Source organism: Phodopus roborovskii, unplaced genomic scaffold (assembly GCF_943737965.1).
Source record: "Phodopus roborovskii unplaced genomic scaffold, PHOROB, whole genome shotgun sequence".
Classification (NCBI taxonomy): Eukaryota; Metazoa; Chordata; class Mammalia; order Rodentia; family Cricetidae; genus Phodopus; species Phodopus roborovskii.
In genome coordinates, this window is record NW_026125278.1 from 13,887,531 (window position 1) to 13,905,619 (window position 18,089).

Consider the following 18,089-nt stretch of genomic DNA (forward strand, 5'->3'; position numbering starts at 1 on the left):
TTTCATGTGATCATGGTCGTTTTGTTTTGTTTTCAAATGAGTACTACTCCATTGTGTAAATTTACTACATCCTTCTTAATTTGGGTTCTTTGATTAAGGGTTATCTAGATTGTTTCCAGTTTCTGGCTATTACAAATAACACTGCCATGAACATAGTTGAGCAAATGTCCTTGTGGCATGATTGAGCATCCTCTAGGTGTATGCCCCAGATTGGTATAGTGAAGACTTGAGGTAGAGTCCCATTTTTCTGTGAAACCATCATATTGATTTCCAAAGAGGTTGTACCAGTTTCTACCTCCAGCATCAGTGGAGGAGTGTTCCCCCTTACTCCACATCCTCTCCTCTCCACAGTAAGCTGTCATCAGTGTATTGAGATCAGGACCTATCCCTAGTGCCTCACTGGCTTTTGGGAACATGGAACTTGTTGTGGCATGCTGGAATCAAGCTCATGGGAGGTCTGCCTCTTTCTGCATAGATATGGAGGAGGAGAGAAGGGGGAGGGGGATAGACAGGAGTTGGGAGCAGAGAACAGGAGGGGAGGAGAGAGGGAAAACTGTGGTTGGTATATAAAATAAATGAAAAAAATGATAAAGTTCTGGACCGATGAGATGACTCGTTGTATAAAGGCATCTGTCGCTAAGCCAGTGAACCTGAGTTCTGGCCCCAGGACCCACATGGTTAAGGGACAAAACTGATTCTGATAAGTTGTTCCCTGGCTTCTCACATAAGCTATGGCTCATGCCCCCACACACAGATCCATGTAATTTAAAAATTTAAAGATCCCACCCAGATCACTAAATCTGGTAGTGCTGGTCCAGTGGGTTGGGGTGACCTGAATGTTAGGGCACTGTGGGGGTCCTGAACGTTGGGGCACTGTGGGGAGTCCTGAACGTTAGGGGACTCTGGGGGTCCTGCGCTCCCTCTCCAGGTGAGAATCACCAACCATCACAAAGGGGGAAGCACCTCTGATGAGGATGCTCAAAGGCTTCACCTGGAACAACACAGCACAGTTACCTGTGCTGGCCCTGGGGTAATTGACACTTCTCTATCCCTTCTTCAGATCAAATCACCACGTCAGACTCTGACTGTGACACGGTAGGATGGGGTCTAGTCTGTCCTGATAATATGGCCATTAGTGACAATAATGTCATCCAGTTTCTCCTGGTAGCAATTCCAATCACAGGATTAGGTCCGGCCTGGATGTTTCTGGAAGCCTGATGTTCTCGTGTGTCTCCGTGGGACCCTTTGGGGGTTGTGACATTGGAGCTATGAGAGCTCTGGGCCTGATCTTTGTCTTTGCTTTGGAGTAGACTCTGGGTGCTCTGGTTTCCTTTCAGAAAACACGGTGATAAAATACATCTTGGGGATGAAAGGGTTTGTGGTAACCCACTACTGAGGGGATTTAGAACAAGAACTCAAGTAGGAAATAAAATGGGAACCACAGGAGGGTGTTGCTTACTGGCTTGAATTTTGGTTCATGCTTAGCTAGGTTTCTTTGATATACCAGGACCAATGTCTCCACATGGGCTGGCTCTGTCTATGTTGGGCTCTGTCCCCCTATGTCAGTCATCAGTCAAGCAGTCTCTCACAGTTATGGCAATTCTTCAACTGAGGGTCTTTCTTTCTACATGTCTCTAACCCAGCTGCCGTCTCATTCCTTAAATGGTCACTGCAGGTCTATCACGTCTAAGTACTCAAGTTTTATTAGCCATCTCAGCTACAGCACAATCATTGTGGGAACCAAACAGAAACCATCAGTAAGCCTCATGTTTGTAGGACGTTTGGTGTTAGACTCTTTTGGGGGCGCGTATCCACATTTAATGAAAATCATTTCACTTCCTAAGTTTTCTTCTAAATTATTGTTAAAACCAATAAACTATAAATACATAGTAAAGTCTTGTTGCAAGAAAGACTTAATGATAACTAAACACCGAACTGCTCAATTCTAGGTCTGACTTTGAGTAGATATCCGAGTAATAAAATAGTTGGATCAGCTCTAGACACATTTTTTTTTTCGTGATTTCTCTGTACAAGTTCAGGTATTATTTGATGGCTTTGTAAATGCAGAAGAAATACAAGGATTTTAAGTGATGAAGAATTTCAAGCGAAAGCAAGGGAAGATCACAGAGACTCAAAAGTGCACATGGTTGACTCCAACTGTAGATGCATCATCATGTAGCACGTAATGCACATGGGTTTTGAAGACGGATTCTCCTTCTGGTTGCTGCACTTGTTGACGGCCCCTCTTGTGTTCTGCAAAGCCTGTTAGGAGTGGTTCAGGAAAACACCGTTTCTTTAGGAGAACACGCTTCCCTCAGAACGCCCTGGCTCTTTTCATTTTCTGCTTGTCTCTAACCACCTGATTGCTTTTTCATGCTCTGTTGGAAGCCAGATAAAAATCAATGGCAAGGGCCTGTTCTGGAGCCCCCGATATCGGCAGCCTGCCCTGAAGGATCCTGAGTCTCTACTGAAGACGGACAGAATAGTGGAATCATGGGGGGATGTCCTTCTGTATAAATGTTTCTCTCATTGGTTTGATGAATAAAACATGGATTACCCAATAGCCAGGCAGGAAGATAGGCAGGGTGACCAAATCAGGAGAAGGCTGGGGAGAGGGAGGCAGAGAGAGGGCCAAGGTAGAGACACCATGTTGCTGAAGGAATAACATGCTGGATTACAGGTAAGCCACAGCCTCGTGGCAATACATAAATTAATAGAAGTGAGTTAAGACAGAGGTAGCCAGTAAGAAGTCTGTGCTATCAGCCAGCAGCTTAATAATTGCTGTGTCTTGGTGTGCTCATTTGGCGCTGAAGGATGGCGGGACCTGGCAGGATGGAAACCTCTGTCTTCAGTGGAACACAGTCTTACGAAAGCTTGTGAAGCTACTTGGCCAAACTCAGTCCTCCCAGTGTGATTCCTCTCCAGCAGAACCAAGGGAACTTCAAGGTGCCCTCCCTGGTGGACATTCCTCTGTGCTGCAGACATTTCTCCTTCCACTACATACTGAGGGGCATGGCATCAGACACAGGGATCACACAGCTTGGTCTCAGCCATTGTGAGGTACTTGTTTTCAATCTTGGGGTGATTTAGAGACTAAACTCTACAAATATTTGTGTTACCTTAGGAACATTGAAATATGATGACATGCATCAATTCTGTTTGGAATAGCTTTGCATTTTTCTAAAGGCCAGCCTGGGAGTGCAGGTAGGTCTCTGATCCAAGATGGATTTGAGACATTGGCATTATAACTTCAAGATAAACCTGGGCTATAGAGTGAGTTCAAAGTCAGCAAGACAACTTAAGGAGACATTGTCTCAAAACTAATGTGATGTCTGTGGTTATTACTTGATGGTGGGCAGTTTATAGAGCATGTGCAAAGCTCCCCCTCCCCCCGAAGGCTTCCTCCCCAGCAAAGCAAGAAAATCTGTATCAAGATAGTTAAATAAAGGAGACTTCCCAACAAAGGAATGAATGTTTTTCACTATCAGGAACGTATTTCATGCTGTCCTTCATTTCATAAAAGAATGAGTGCTTGCCTGCCAATGGATTTTGAAAGATGGTAGGTTATGTGGAACCTGACTTATTCCTGACTACTGACCTTAAAAATATAACAAAAACTTCCAGACTAAATCAACAATGACTGACAAGAGTAGCCACCGTTTAAAATAAATTTAACACGTGTCTTCAATAAGCTATCAGTAACAAATCTGTACAAGAATTCCAACAAGATACATTTAAATGATAAAGCAGTTTTGCTAAGAACTACCTTACAGAATCTTTTTATATTTACTTTTACTTTTTTTAATTTTTGTATGTGTTTGTTTGTGTATTTGAATTTTGAATGCATTTCTCTCTCTCTCTCTCTGTGTGTGTTTATTTGTGTGTATGTATATATTGTGTGTGTTTCTGTGTTGATGGCGGATGTCCTTCTGTATATGTTTCTCTTACTGGTTGATGAATAAAACACTGATTGGCCAGTAGCCAGGCAGGAAGTACAGGCGGGCCTACCAGAGGAGGAGAATTCTGGGGAGAGGAAGACAGAGAGAAGCAGATGGGGAGACAGCATGTAGGTAATAAAAGAGTAACATACTGGAACATTCTCTGGTAAGATAAGGCCATGCATAAATACATAGTTTAAAAGTTATGGGTTAATAATTAAGAGAGAGCTAGACAGTAAGAAGCCTAAGCCATTGGCCAAACAGTTTCTAATTAATATACGCCTCAGTGTGTTTATTTGGGGCTAAAAGGCTATAGGACCAGGTGGGAAAAACTCAGTCTACACTGTGAAGGCGTGTGTTTTGTGTGTATGTGTGCATGTGTGTATGTGTGTGTGTATGTGTGTGTGTATGTGTGCGTGTGTGTGCGCGCGAGTGAATGTGTGTGTTGTGTGTGAGTGTGTGTTTGTGTGTATGTGTTTGTGAGTGAGTGTGAGTGTGTGTTTATGTGTGTATGTGTGTGTGTGTGTTGTGTGTTTATGTGTGTGTGTGTGCGTGTGTGTGTTTCATATTGGAGTGCAGGTGTCCATAGAGGCAAGGTACTAAAAGATCACTAAATCCAGAAGCAGGTGGTTGAAGTCATGTGATGTGGGTGCTGGCTATTGACCTTGGATCCTCTGACTGAGCAGTTCATAATTTTAGCCACGGAGAAATCTCTCAGGCCACCATCTCGACAGATTTTTTTATAGAGTTCTGCACTAGCCTGTGGCACCTTGGGGGGGGGGCTTATGTTAAAGAACTTAAGCATTTAACAGTGAGTTGGCAAATATTAATGAATATCAAATTAAAACTTATTTATTTTCAGCTTTGTTGAAAGTACTACCTCAGTATTTTCAACTTCATTCCGTGAAGACTTTTTTTTTTCTTTCTCTGGGCCCCAAAAGACCCACTAAAGCAACCCAGAAGCTTGAAAGCATCTGACTGAACAGGGCGGCCTCTGAAATGCACTGAACTGAGGAAGCCTGCCTTCTGAATTCCATGAGAATATATTCTCATTAATGGCATTTCATTTCCATGGAAATATATTGTAGATATTAGCCTGCAAATTGTTTTCTTTTGGGGGCCATTCCTTTAATCTTTCTTGTATGTCCACTTACTGCAAGGAAAGTCTAGAGTTTAAATAAATCATCTTGGGGGTCAGCTCCATTTTTGAAAAGGTGAGTTCACTGATGGTGAGTTTTATCCCATCCAGCACACAGGGCACAGTGGGCTGTGTTTTCCACAATCACTGGAGTGCGGCATGCAAAGCCGGCAGACTAGCAAGTGTGCCAGAAGGAAATAAGACCTAAATGTCTGAGTCATGGTGGCTTTTTTTTTTTTTTTTTTTTTTTTTTTTTGATGATTGAGTAGGAAGAACATGATACTTGTATGTGTGAGAAAGAAAACGCTAGAAATTACACCGTGCATTCAAGGCTTATGAGGGAGTATGGGGCTGCACGGATTTCAATGCTTTTTGCAAAAGCGTCCTTTGATAGTGGAGACGTGATGATCATAAATGGCTCTCATGCGACACTGCCAGTCTTTGGAGTTGTGCTTGAGAACAAAAAGCCCAGGCCGCCATGGATAGTAAGAGGGAGGAGTGGAGTGATGCACTTCCTGCAGCCGGGGAAGAAGGGGCAGTTTCACATTGTAACAAGGTTGCAAGCTCCCGCAGGTGAACCTCTGCCTTGCCTATGCTGAGACTGCTGGCCAATGGTTGCCCAAGATGCTTAAAGGTCCACACCTTGCTTTTGTCCCGAAGGTTCATGCTGCTTGTGACGATCCTATCATGTAGATGCCTGAGTTGTTGCATAATGACCCACAGAAAACAATGCAAGAGGTGCTCCTCAACTTACACAAAACACAGTGGCCGATTTTGACATGAACTGCGGGCTGTTGCTCCTCTCGCCCGCGTGTCGGAGTCACTGGACTTCCGCACCACTGGATGGAAACATCGATTAGCTTTAGCAAGTGATTACCGATCTGAATTTTGGACCTGAGGAACTGGCAGCTCTATGGGCCTGACAACCGTGTCCTTTTGGAGCTGTGCACCATTCCCGCTGTAAAGGCCAGCAGCTCTCACAGATGGGCATCTAATTAGGTCTCTAGGGGACCAGTGGGAGGAGGCTGGATATGCCTGAGAGGATTTTGTGGCCAGATGTAGCTTTCTGTGAATCTGTGTCAAAAATAAAAATCTCAGAGCGAGACTTCTTCTTTAATGCTACTTTCAATCAACTTTCCAACATTTATTTAATAACTTTAAATTTTTTTTAAAAAAAAAAAACCTTAAACTGATAACCCTTAGACTTTATCAATTCACAGCATAGTCTGCTGGGATGGAGCAGAATACATTGCTTCAGGATTTGTCAACATTGTACAAATGCCCTGGGAGACTGTCCAGAAATCCCCTAACAGTCCAAAATAAATATACCCTAGGGTCCAGCAATTCCACAACATATAAGTGCATTCAAGAGAGGTAAATGCACCTGCTAATCAAAGGATTTGCATACTCACACGGTGACAGAAATATCAAGTTATAGTCAGGAGGAAGTTGGACACACAAATGGTGGCATATTTGCAGTTTAAAAAGGTAAGACACTGCTTGCTGCAGGAATATGGATACATGTCAAGATTGCCCTCACAGGCAAAGTCTGGAGCTGGAAGATGGCTCACTGAGGAAAATTACTTGTTGAATAAGCATGAGGGCCTGAGTTCAAATCCTAGCACCCATGTCAAAAAAAAAAAAAAAGGAGTGGTTGTTACTCAGGTACTCAGGAGTGCCTGTAACTCCACTACCACTGGGTCAGAGACAGGATTCCTGGAATGTTCTGGCACCCAGCCTTGAGCTCTAGGTTCATAGTGAGACCTTATATCAAGGCACTATGTCATAGTAATAGAACAGGACACCAGTTTCCTAGTGTCTACATGTGGCTGTGATGACTTGAACACACACAGGCATACACTATATACATACACCACACACACACACACATACACACACATTAGCGGTAACCGTAGTGTAGAACAACACTTTTGTGGGATTTAAGAAAAGACGATGTGACTTGTAGCAGGAGAGCCTAGAAGACGGCTCTACGTGTTCTGAATTTTCTGTATATAAATTACACCTCAATGGAAGGAAAAGATCAGTAAATAACAATTGATAGGACCCATGTATCTGGATCATTCCTTCCTACCACCAGGGTATGGGTACTGCATGTGTGGGGAACTGAATGAAGGGTGTGAAGAAATAATCTCATTTGAGTTTAGCAAATACACTTTTAAAAATAAGTTGCGACTTGTGACACACATCACATTTGGGAGCACACTTCCGCAGGAGTAGCCTACCTCAAGCTTGTTCCTAGGAGAGCAGGGCAAGGACACTACAAATTATGGCAAGGAGGCAGCAGACACAGCCTTACCATCGGCTTTGCTCCCCTCCTCTATTAGGAGTTTCACAATGTTGAAGAACCCTTTTGCAGAGGCGAGGTGCAGAGGCCGGTCCCCAACTTCACCGCTTACGTTGACATCCGCACCAAACTTCAGAAGGATCCTGGTTACCTAAGGGAGCCCATCATTTGAAATTAGTCTGGGGAAATAAAATCAATAATGCGTTTCTCGGGGCACATGCCTATACTCTCACCAACTGGGGTGTCGGAAGGTAGAGGCAGGAGGATGGAGGTTTAAGTCATTGTCGGCTGCAGAATTTAGTGCTTGGATAGCCTGTAATACATTAAACCCTGTCTTAACCTGCCCCCAAGCTCCTAAAACACAATGTAGAACTTCCACTGTCTAAAACAGCCATGCTATCTTTTGGGTTACAATCGCCCAAAATAACAGAAAAATCCTAGCCCAACCAGTCAAAAACAGTAAAGAGTTTACTTTGTCGCTAAAAGGAAGTCCAACAGCAAAGCGATTTCATTCTGGGACTCCTCACTAAAGAATGGGGTCATCCACGGTGGCAATTTCACATTTCAATGAAGAGTGAAAGACAATCTTCCATAAACAGGGCCACCACAGGCCAACGTTTAATAGACAACCCTCCACCCAGGTACTCTTTCTAGATGACTCTAAGGTGTACCAAGCTGACACTTGAAACTAGCCAGCAGAGTGCCACACATTGGAAGTTAAGGTGCAGGGGACCTGGTGGTAGCTGGAACCACAGTCTGAGCTGTGTAGGCTCTGGCCCCTTCTGATGAGCAGTTAAATAACCATTGTCAGGTGTTTGCAGGGTTAGGGTTGGAACCCAGGACCTCACAGTTTCCAGGCAACTGTCTATCAATGAACCACCCCGCCCCACTGACCAATTTTACTAGTTTCACCCCCAAGTGCCTCTGAGATAAAGTGGAAATCATGGTCAGACCTAACTTGTGGTGAGAAGCAGAGGGGATAATATGATTAATGTGGCAAGCACAGTGGCCAACATATAGCAGAACGGTGCAATGGACATTTCATAGAAGTCCTCAACAAAGCCTGACCTTTCTGTTAAGTGTGCCGGGGGAGGAAGAGGAGGGACTTGGAGGCCCAGCTCATACATCTCCGCAGTGTTACTGTTATCCAATGAGCTAACCTTTTGAGACCTCGGTTTCTCCCCTGTTCAAACAGAAAGGAGTTGCTGTGTGGATTAAGTAAGTTAGTACTTGTAAGGTATGCACAACAGCCCTAAACATGGGTCCATTGAAATGTGTGCATTTCACCCTTCTGATGGCTAATGGGCAGATCTACACTGACTTTCTGGCCATCAGAACCTTGCCACCTAAGCAGAACTTCTCATTTATGCCATCTCTGTGACTCCATAACAGACAGCTTAAACTCCCTGGGAAGTCCCTCGTCTATTAAGGGCTATTATTACATATGTAGGAAATACTGTTCTTGCTACAAGCACCTATTCGTCCACTTAAAATTAAGTGAATAAACAAAAGAAAAGGAACGGAGTGTACCAGGCTCGCTCATGGGCTGAATTTGCCAGTCTCTGTGTCAGCATATTCTAGCAAATGACAACAGTTTTCCATAAATTACCGGTACACTTGCCTTCACTCAGAAAGCAAGTCCCTTATCATAAAAGCGCCATCCGCATTTTAGCATAATTTGTATGGCTTTGACTATATTTTCAGGAAAAGTAAACAAATTTAGCTCTTCACTAGCACGTACAGAGGCTCTTTTATCTCTCTGCTGGGTTATGAGGTTAATCAGCAAAGTTGATGACTTTGCAAACATCATGCATGCTCCTGTTCCGGTTTAGCTTCTGGACTTGCGGGTTTTTCTCCATCGTCCAACTTTGGGAGCCGGCACTTGAACTGTGGCTGGGTACACTCTGAGTAGCACATTGGTGCACTGCCAAGTTTCACAATGCGTGGCTCATGCTTCACAGGTTCAGGAGTGTGCAAGCGTATGCCGGTTAGCGGGGACACAAAGGCAGGGTGACTAGAAAAGCATGGACCTTCAGGGAGCCCTGGGGAGGGATGTCTGCAGAGGAGCTCACAGGGACATAAGAGTACAGATATGAAGGGCAGGCTGGCTTTTATTGTTGCTGCTGTTGTTTTTTTTTTTTTTTTTTTAATCTACTTACTTTGATATTTCTGAGTTTGTTCAGTTCTTTACAGTTTTTTTTTTTTTTGTCTTTTTTTGTTTTGTTTTCTTTTATCTTTTCCAAAATAGCTAAGGGGTAGTGTTGGAAATCAGCACAGGAACTGTTTGTCTTTCACTTTGCGGAGGTAGAAAATCAATAGACTTTGGAGTTAGAACATGTCGTTCTGAGTTCCGACTTCGCTGTTTAGTTAAATTGCCTGGGTTTGATGGTTTCCTGCACAGGCTCACAGAGAAGGGGCCTTGAGGTCTGGCAAAGAAGGCCCTCTTCCGTTCTGAGTGTTCTAATGGGAATGCTGCCTGTCCTGCTTGGGTTGTAGCTTGTAGTTGATAACTTGGGGCAACTAACACCCAAATCAGAAATTGTTTCTGAAGAGCTGTGCTCCCCCATAGCTGCAGGTTCTTATTTGCAAGGTTGCTGGGAAGTTCTGGCGTTCCCAGCCCTCCCCCATGTGACTGAGCTCTCATCCCCAATTCTTTGTCTACAGTTCTCTGGCTCTCATTTCCTTCCCCGTTCATATAGACAGACCCTAGAGAACTATCAGGCCTGACAGCAAACCCGAGGCCATCTCCTGAAAATTTTAAACCTGATCACAAACTCAAGTTCCTTTAAAGGAAAGTCACAGGCTCAGAGCCAGAGCAGGCACAGGTTTCAGAAAAGATTTTTTCAGTCTCCAACATCCCCTGAGAGTAGGAAAAAAAGGAAATATGTTTCTAAAAGACACCAGTTTCAGAGAACTGCAGGAAGGGCCTTTGTGATATGTCCAGTGCCTGCTCTGTTAGCATCTTAACAGTGGCATGTACAGTGCATCTCCCAAGCAACTCTATTTCTATGTAAAGGCATCCCTGGAACGTTCATATCATACATATTTTTTCCATTAAGAAATGGAAAGAAATAGTCTATATAGACTACAGATAGCCGTAAAACTGGGAAACATTATTATTTTTTTTTTTTTCGAATTCACGCCGGCTGTTCCCATTTCTGCAAACTACAAAGCACATTGTCCTGTCTCCTTCCTGCACTAAGACAGTAACAATGAGTGGCAAAGCATTATAATGTGTATGTGGCTCGGCAAGCTCCTGCAAATGGAGCTGATAAGAATATTGTACAAATCACCCTTGTGATACTGAGGTTTAAATCCAGGACTCTGAGTATATGAGGCAAACTCTTTATCCATCACTCAGCTGTGCTGGAGCCCCAAAGAACATCTTAAGCATCCTGTCGTTGAATCCAGACCTACCTGTTCATGCCCATAGTAGGCTGAGATGTGGAGTGGTGTGAAGAACACTGCATCTTGAACGTTAGCATTGGCTCCATGTTCTAGCAACACTTCTGTAGCCTACAGGAGAAAGGGGCACTTGTCAGGGACCTCTTCTAGGGCGGCCAAACATCTGAGTTTACTTGGTCAGTAACCATGCATAGCTCCCAATCAGGAAGTCTGTTTCATCTCCTCTTGCCTTTGCCTATGAAACAAACCCCAACACTTCTCCTATGACATTTAAGGACCTCTCAGCCTGCCTGTATTATTTGTTTGTTTTATTTAGTGTGTGTGTGTGTGTGTGTGTGCGTGCATGCGTGTTTTCATGTCTGCCGTGTGCAGGTCAGAGGATAACTTCTACAATGTGGGTCACAGGTATTAAATCCAGGTCATCAGGTTGACCCGCCTTGCAAGCCCTGATGCTGACTTCTGACCATGTCTCAGACCTCTCTTCTGTGCAACGGAACAGCATCTGGTTTTCTCCTCTTTCAAAGCTTTGCTGTCATATGGCCATCTGTCAGAAAGTTCCTCCTGTCTACAGAGCTTTAAACCCCAACCAAAATGTCACCTCTTCTCAGGCTCCCTTAGTTTCTTTCTCCTCATTGCAATCTGCTCGGCTGAAACTAGATCTTCTCTGCTCGACTGGGAAAGAGTTGTTCCGCAGGTTCTGAACACAGGCATCCTGCTTGGGCTCATGATGGTGAAGCTCATGCCCAGAAGGTGGATGGAGTGATGGGGGCAGGGTCTTGGGGTTATTTTATCCCTGGTCACTTTCTATCTTGCTTTCTTCTTCCTAGTTGGTGACAAGTTGGGCAGTTCTCTTCCGCTTACTCTAGCCTCTATGAGGTCCTACCCGATGATGCAGACCTTTAAAAGGCAGATTGGACCCTTTGGAATCAAGAGCCCAGAGGAACAATAAGCCACTCTGCCTTCCTTTATGCTTTTCTCTTGCTGTTGTTTTTTATTGTTTGTTTCCTTTTTTTTTCAGCTTAAATATCTATTAGCGTTAATCTTCTCTGAGTTATTATGGGCAGGTGCTAACTGATATCCCCACGTGTAGAGAAGGAAGAATGGAGGTTTTTTTTGTTTTGTTTTGGCTTTTTTTTGTTTTTGTTTTGTGTTTGTTTGTTACAGATTTATGTTTTTCCCTACAGGTAAACAGAAGGAGTGCAGAACTTTGCTTGTCATTGCTTCTCCATTTTCTCTGTTAATTCTTGATGTGCCCAAGTGGCTTGATTTAGAGTACCTTGTTCTGCTGTCTTTGGTGTCAAAGCTTGATGACTTCCCAGGGCTTTCTCACCAGAGACTGGCCCCAAATGGTGTTGCATTTGCTCCTTAAAGTGCATTTGGTTTCAATGAGGACTTCCTAAATTATAGAATAGTCTTTAGCTAATAGACCATTGAGAAAACTTTGCAAAGTCTGTTAGATGGGAAACAGGAGCTCAGGAGGAGTAGGCTCCTAACTCCTCTGTGTCCCAACAAGCAAGTGTCCTTACTGGAGCCAGGGATGCTCAGAGCTTGAGAAGGCCATGGGTATTTCAAACCACAGCCCTAGATTTTAAAATGGAAGCCACTGAGAATGGAGAAATCAAGAGATGTTTGAAGATAAGAAATCAGGTCTGTATCAGGAGAGCAGTGACTGTCCAATCTCACTCTCAAGACTTGCTCAAGTTCTCCAAAGAGCTCATCCATTCATCTATTGTATGAGCTTTGACCCTGGCCATGTCTGTTTCCTGCTCTTCCTCCTGACTGGCGAAGGGTAGGTGACTCCCCAACACCACTGTGCTGACACATTCATTTTTCATAACAGAACTAAGTCTGGGTGTTATATTCCAAAGATTAGAGACTGTTTTGGACTTCTGAGGTTCTTGGTGGGTCGAAAAATATAAGCAGGTGCCTTAATTTTTAAGACTTCTCCTTAAAAATGATGATCAGTAAGTAGAATATACCATACACGCAAGGAGTTGTTCTCCTAATAAAAGTTGAAGTTATACTTTTTATTGGCAGAAGGCTACATATCAGGTACTGAGCCTTTCCAGTGGAGCTGAGAATCTGCTGTGATTTTTTTTTTACCCACAGACAGAGAGATGGATGTGGCTCTATCGTTTTAGATGAAACTTTGGAGTGACCAACTGACACACTTTTGGTCAAGCAGTCAGTATGAAGGAGATGCAAAATGCAAATCAATGTCTGCTGACTTCAAATTTCACTTCTATCAGGCCACTTCTGTGAGAATTGTCACATTAGTAAAGGGAACATATGGCTCAAACCAGACTAGAAGGAGCCACCGGTCTGTAGGACTCCGTAGATCAGTTTGGAAATGAATGCCAGGGTCATTAATATGACATTTCTGTCATCTGAGTCTTCCTGTGATTGTGAGTTTCATCTCGGGGACTTTAAAACGAGGCTGTAAATCAGCCAGGGTGATGTGGCTCTTTATAATTTCTGTTTTTTTAAATATAGCATAAAGCCAAGTGCATGCTATAAACTTTTACTATGAAAAGGGACTCTCAAATATTGACACACAGAGCCAATTTCTTGGGCATTGTTTCATAATTTACTTTCCTCCTAGAAAGATAAATAGTGAAAAGCAGATTTCTACACTACCAGGTTTGCACTCATCCAGCCACTGAGAAGGTCGACCTTGGGCTGAGCATCCATTAATTATGAAGCACTGGCCTTCTGAGAATCTGTCAAAATGCAAGTTTTAATGAAACCACATGGAGTCATTATTGAACTGTAGGTTTTTAATAGCTTATTTTTACATTTAAGGAAATACTTAACCATTGAGAGCACTGTCTATGGGAATTCTGTGTTTTCAGTCATATGTAGTTATTCGATGTTGTGTTATTCAATGTCATTCTAGTCTAGACAGACTTTCTTCTAGGACTCAGGGGAATAAGGAATATTTGGTGTGCAAACATGTCTGCCAGTTGGGCTAACACAAAGGTATTTATGTAGATATTTAAATAAAGAGCTATATGATCATTTTACCCAAGCTTCCTCTACCCATTGATAAATCTACTTTATACTCTTCCTATTATAGTCCCAGGCAGTCACTTATTGACTCCATTTGGCTATTGAGGATACCTGTAGGTATATGATAATTGTGGATATTGACTCTATTTTTAAATAAAGACAAAATAGAAAGATATATCTGCTATCATTTAAATGTAGATAAAGACAACATGCCTTCATGATAAGAATGTTAAACAATGCAATCCATTGAATGCCTACTGAACTTTTATTTCAAATCAATATTCAGCAATTCCCAAGGGTTTTATCAATGGCAGGATGTATAACTAAGCTTTTAAATATTACAAAAATTATCCCATGAACATTTTTGTTGGATAATCTGGGTATGGTGGTGTATGTAAGCTACCCCAACCCTGAGAAGTATAAAGCTGAATGATCACCACAAATTCAAGGCATCCCCTGTCCAACACAGTTCCAAAAAAGTAATTGTGTAGTATGTATTCTGCTATTTTAAATTCTTTAGGAAGGATACTGTTCTAACTTTTTCCCTCCAAATATCATAGTAAATTTTTTTAGAAAAATAATAAAATGAAATAGTGCTATCACATGAGCTCTGAATAGTCTACAGATACTTTCAGGCTGTGAGCTATATCAGATTTAGATTTGTAGATTTGTATAGTTGGCAGAAATATAACTGGGGATGTAATTGGGAATCTAGTAGAGTCATTGTATCTGGGATAAACATTAGAATGTAATAGTTGCTTTTCACTGTATCTAGGGTAACAGTAGGACATATTAATGTTTGTTGATGGTTCCTAGACCTTGAAGAAATCAAGTTGTTGGAATGCTGGTTGTTTTCTATGGTTTATGGAGTAGGTGTTCTGAGGAAGTTTTCCATCCATTGCATGACTTTGGTCGCAAGGCTACCCAGGCACATTTGGAGGTCTTGAATTATTGGGTACTGTAAACAGTGCATAATAAGGACTGAAATTGCAGGGGTGTGATGATTTCTTTCAGAAAACATAGAATAGATCAAAGGGGCTTTGGTATGAGCAACTTGCTGTATCCTAAACACAACTGTAATGAGTTTGTTTTTTCCACCTGCCGCCTTTCTGGTCCCAAATAATACACAGAGACTCTGTATTTGATACAATACTGTTGGCCCGGTTACTTGTTTCTTATCGGCTAGCTCTGCCTTTAATTATTAACCCATTTCTGTTGATCTATGTATTTCTCTTACCAGGGAGCCGGAGGCATACTGCTTTCTCCAGACTCTCCATCTTGACCCTCCTTCCTACTTCCTATTTCCTCCTTGTCTCCTAGTTCCTCCTATCTTCCTTTCCTATTGGCCAACAGTGCTTTATTATTAACCAGTATGAGAAACATATACAGAATGACATCTCCCATCACACAACCTTTGTGTACAAGCAACAAATATGCTTCTGAATGGCGGTTAGAGGTTCAGTTAGCAGAAACTGTTCCCTCCTGCTTCCAAAGAGTCTAAAATTACATTATTATGGCCCAACTCTCTTTCTTTGAACATCATGCACAACACACAGTAATTATTAAAGTACAAACTGGTAATAGTAACTCCAAATGGCAGCAAGAGAAAGACTACAAAATACTCCCCATTAAGTAGCTGGTTTGTTATCATGGAAACTGGGTCAGTGCTCTTTATTCTGAAAGTGGAGCAATAATGATACGAATTAACCTTTATAGAAACTTCCATTCTCCACGCCTGGAGAGGTTCAGGGAATCCTCTCCTTCACCTTGTGGTTTTAACTCTCATGTGCACACTCGTTCTCTTCATTCTAGAGTTCAATTCAGCTACCTGTTTCTCTTTTGTCTAAGGGTTGTCACTTAGCAGGTATAATGGAAGGACAACATGATAACACGGGGATGAACAATATGCTCCAAGGAAGAGAAACAGACAAGGTAAATTCCTGATTGTATAAAATGCCAATTAGTCGAATCTGCAATGTCTTACATCAACAAATATCTCTATTTGAAATTATGACTTCCTAACTTAAGTGATAGTTCATTTCCAGTTACTTTTTTGAAGCTGTGGTTTCCTTAAAATTTTTTGTTAATGAAAAGCCCTAGCTTTGTGGTCTACATCTGATCTTGATCTACTACTGAGATGAAGGAGAATAACCTAGAAATGGATCTTTGATGGAAAAGTGGTATCTTCAAGGCTTTCAAGAGGAAACATGTTTCAAAGTCTTTGCTTTATTAGTTCAAAATGATTCCAACGGAATCAATAAAGAAGTTGGTTTGGATTCCTTCTTTTCCAGTTCTAACATTTAGTGATGTTTCAGTAACTGCACATGCAAACGATTGCCCTCTGTCCTAAATTTTTGAAAGTTGTTAATGTTTCCACACCTCTAACTCACTCCTCAACTCCCAGAGATCTGGCCTTGGAGTTTGTCACTTTGGGAAGTTCTCCTTGGAAAATTACATCAAAGGGCTAATTTCCATGCCAATAGATGCTTTTGGGTCTATCTACAGTGAAGTCTTGTAAGATGCTCTGGTTCTTTGAAATGCTTTTAGAGAAGGATGGACTTTATCATATCACAGACCTTAGTTTCTAAGGCTTCAACTATCCCTGGGAATCCTGCCATCACTAAGCCAGCTCCTGGAAGTCTTCCCTCCACATGGAACAGCTGGGCATTCACCTGTCTTACTTGGTCCTCTAATGTCTTGAGCAGCAGATTTCAACAGGACACTCCATGACAAGATTTTTTATTGCTCAAACTATGTTGAGAACCCTACCTGGATAGCACTCTATTTCTCATAGCAGTGATGACCCATTGCTCATACTTAGGTGACCTGTAACCTCACTGATTTATCTGACTAGATATATTTATTTTCGTCTTTGAGAGTTAATGCCCTAGTGTGAAGAAGCTAGGCAATGGTAGGTAAAAGTCGAGGTGGGAGGCTTGCAGACATGAGCACATTTCCTATGAGAAAGTCATGGGTCAAAACAATCGATCACTAGGCCACAGCTCTCACTTAAAAAAAAAGTATTTCATTAAAGGAACATTATCAGGCTGGGGATACAGCTCGGTGGTATAGTGTTTGTATATCATATCTAAGACTCCAGTTTCGTCCATCTACTGGTTAAAGATGAGAAAAGAAGAGGGGAGGAAAAAGAAGTTATAGAAATGAAAGGAAAAAATGATATTGTAAATGAACCCCTTAAGGAAAAGGTTAGAAATTGCAGACGCATTTATGTGGAGGCAACACAATGAGCTAGACAATGCAAGTCCAAAGCTGGAGGCTGGAATTACGAATGTCTCACATACAGATGTAGTGTCAGGAATGGTACTGGTGGGGATGGAAATGAGAGGAAAAAATTGTCAACAAACTATTTTTGTTCAGGTAGACATCTACCTGAACCTGGGTGAGACAGGCAGGAATATCAAACTGTGTGGGTCACGAATTCCCAAAGTAAGAACACCTGAAGTATTGTCTCCACAATTAATCACTCTGATTCCAGTCAGTTCTAGTTCTCTGACCTTGCCCAGAACAGGTTGTTCCCACTGTAATCAACCACTCAATGGAGACTTGAACCTCATTTTCAAGTTTCCAAAGGGGTAAAGGAAAGGCTTCCTCAGTTAAGACTGCTAACTATGTTTTATTGGAGACGTTGGAGACGTATATTACCGGGAGAGCAGTTTAGATGAAGGCGTGCAGGGTTTTACTTATTAAGTTCATCTTGATTGTGTTTTCTGTAGGCTTTTCCACTTAGAATATTTCTTGATATTTTTTAATGAATGTCATGGGAACAATCTTTCTAATAAGCTTCAGAAACTGTAGGCCATGTGATTGAATGTGAGGTTATAAAAGCACTGCACCAGATAAAGATTTCTAGACAGGCAGAGACCAACAATAATTTCAAAATTAAATGTGTGATTAGGAAGTGTCCTGGGCAGGCTCCCCTGTGTTGTAACATGTGATTTTTCACCGTATCCAACGTTCTGAACATGTGTCCCATGCACTCTATCTGCTGTCACACCAGGCAACAGCCATGGATACTGAAATGTTTTAAATCAAACTAGAGACTATTATATGCTATTTGTGGCAATATTTTACTATGTGTACATTAGAAACATATTTTAACACCAAACAGGACTTTTAATATTTACCTATCACACCCAGAACATCAGTATTGAATTATTACATCTTTCAATCATATTATGTTAGACAAACAAGCATATTTGCTTTGCCAGCATGCAAATTTGCTTGTCTTCAATAAATGGTAAAGTTACGTGTATGCGAGATAATTATTTGGGAA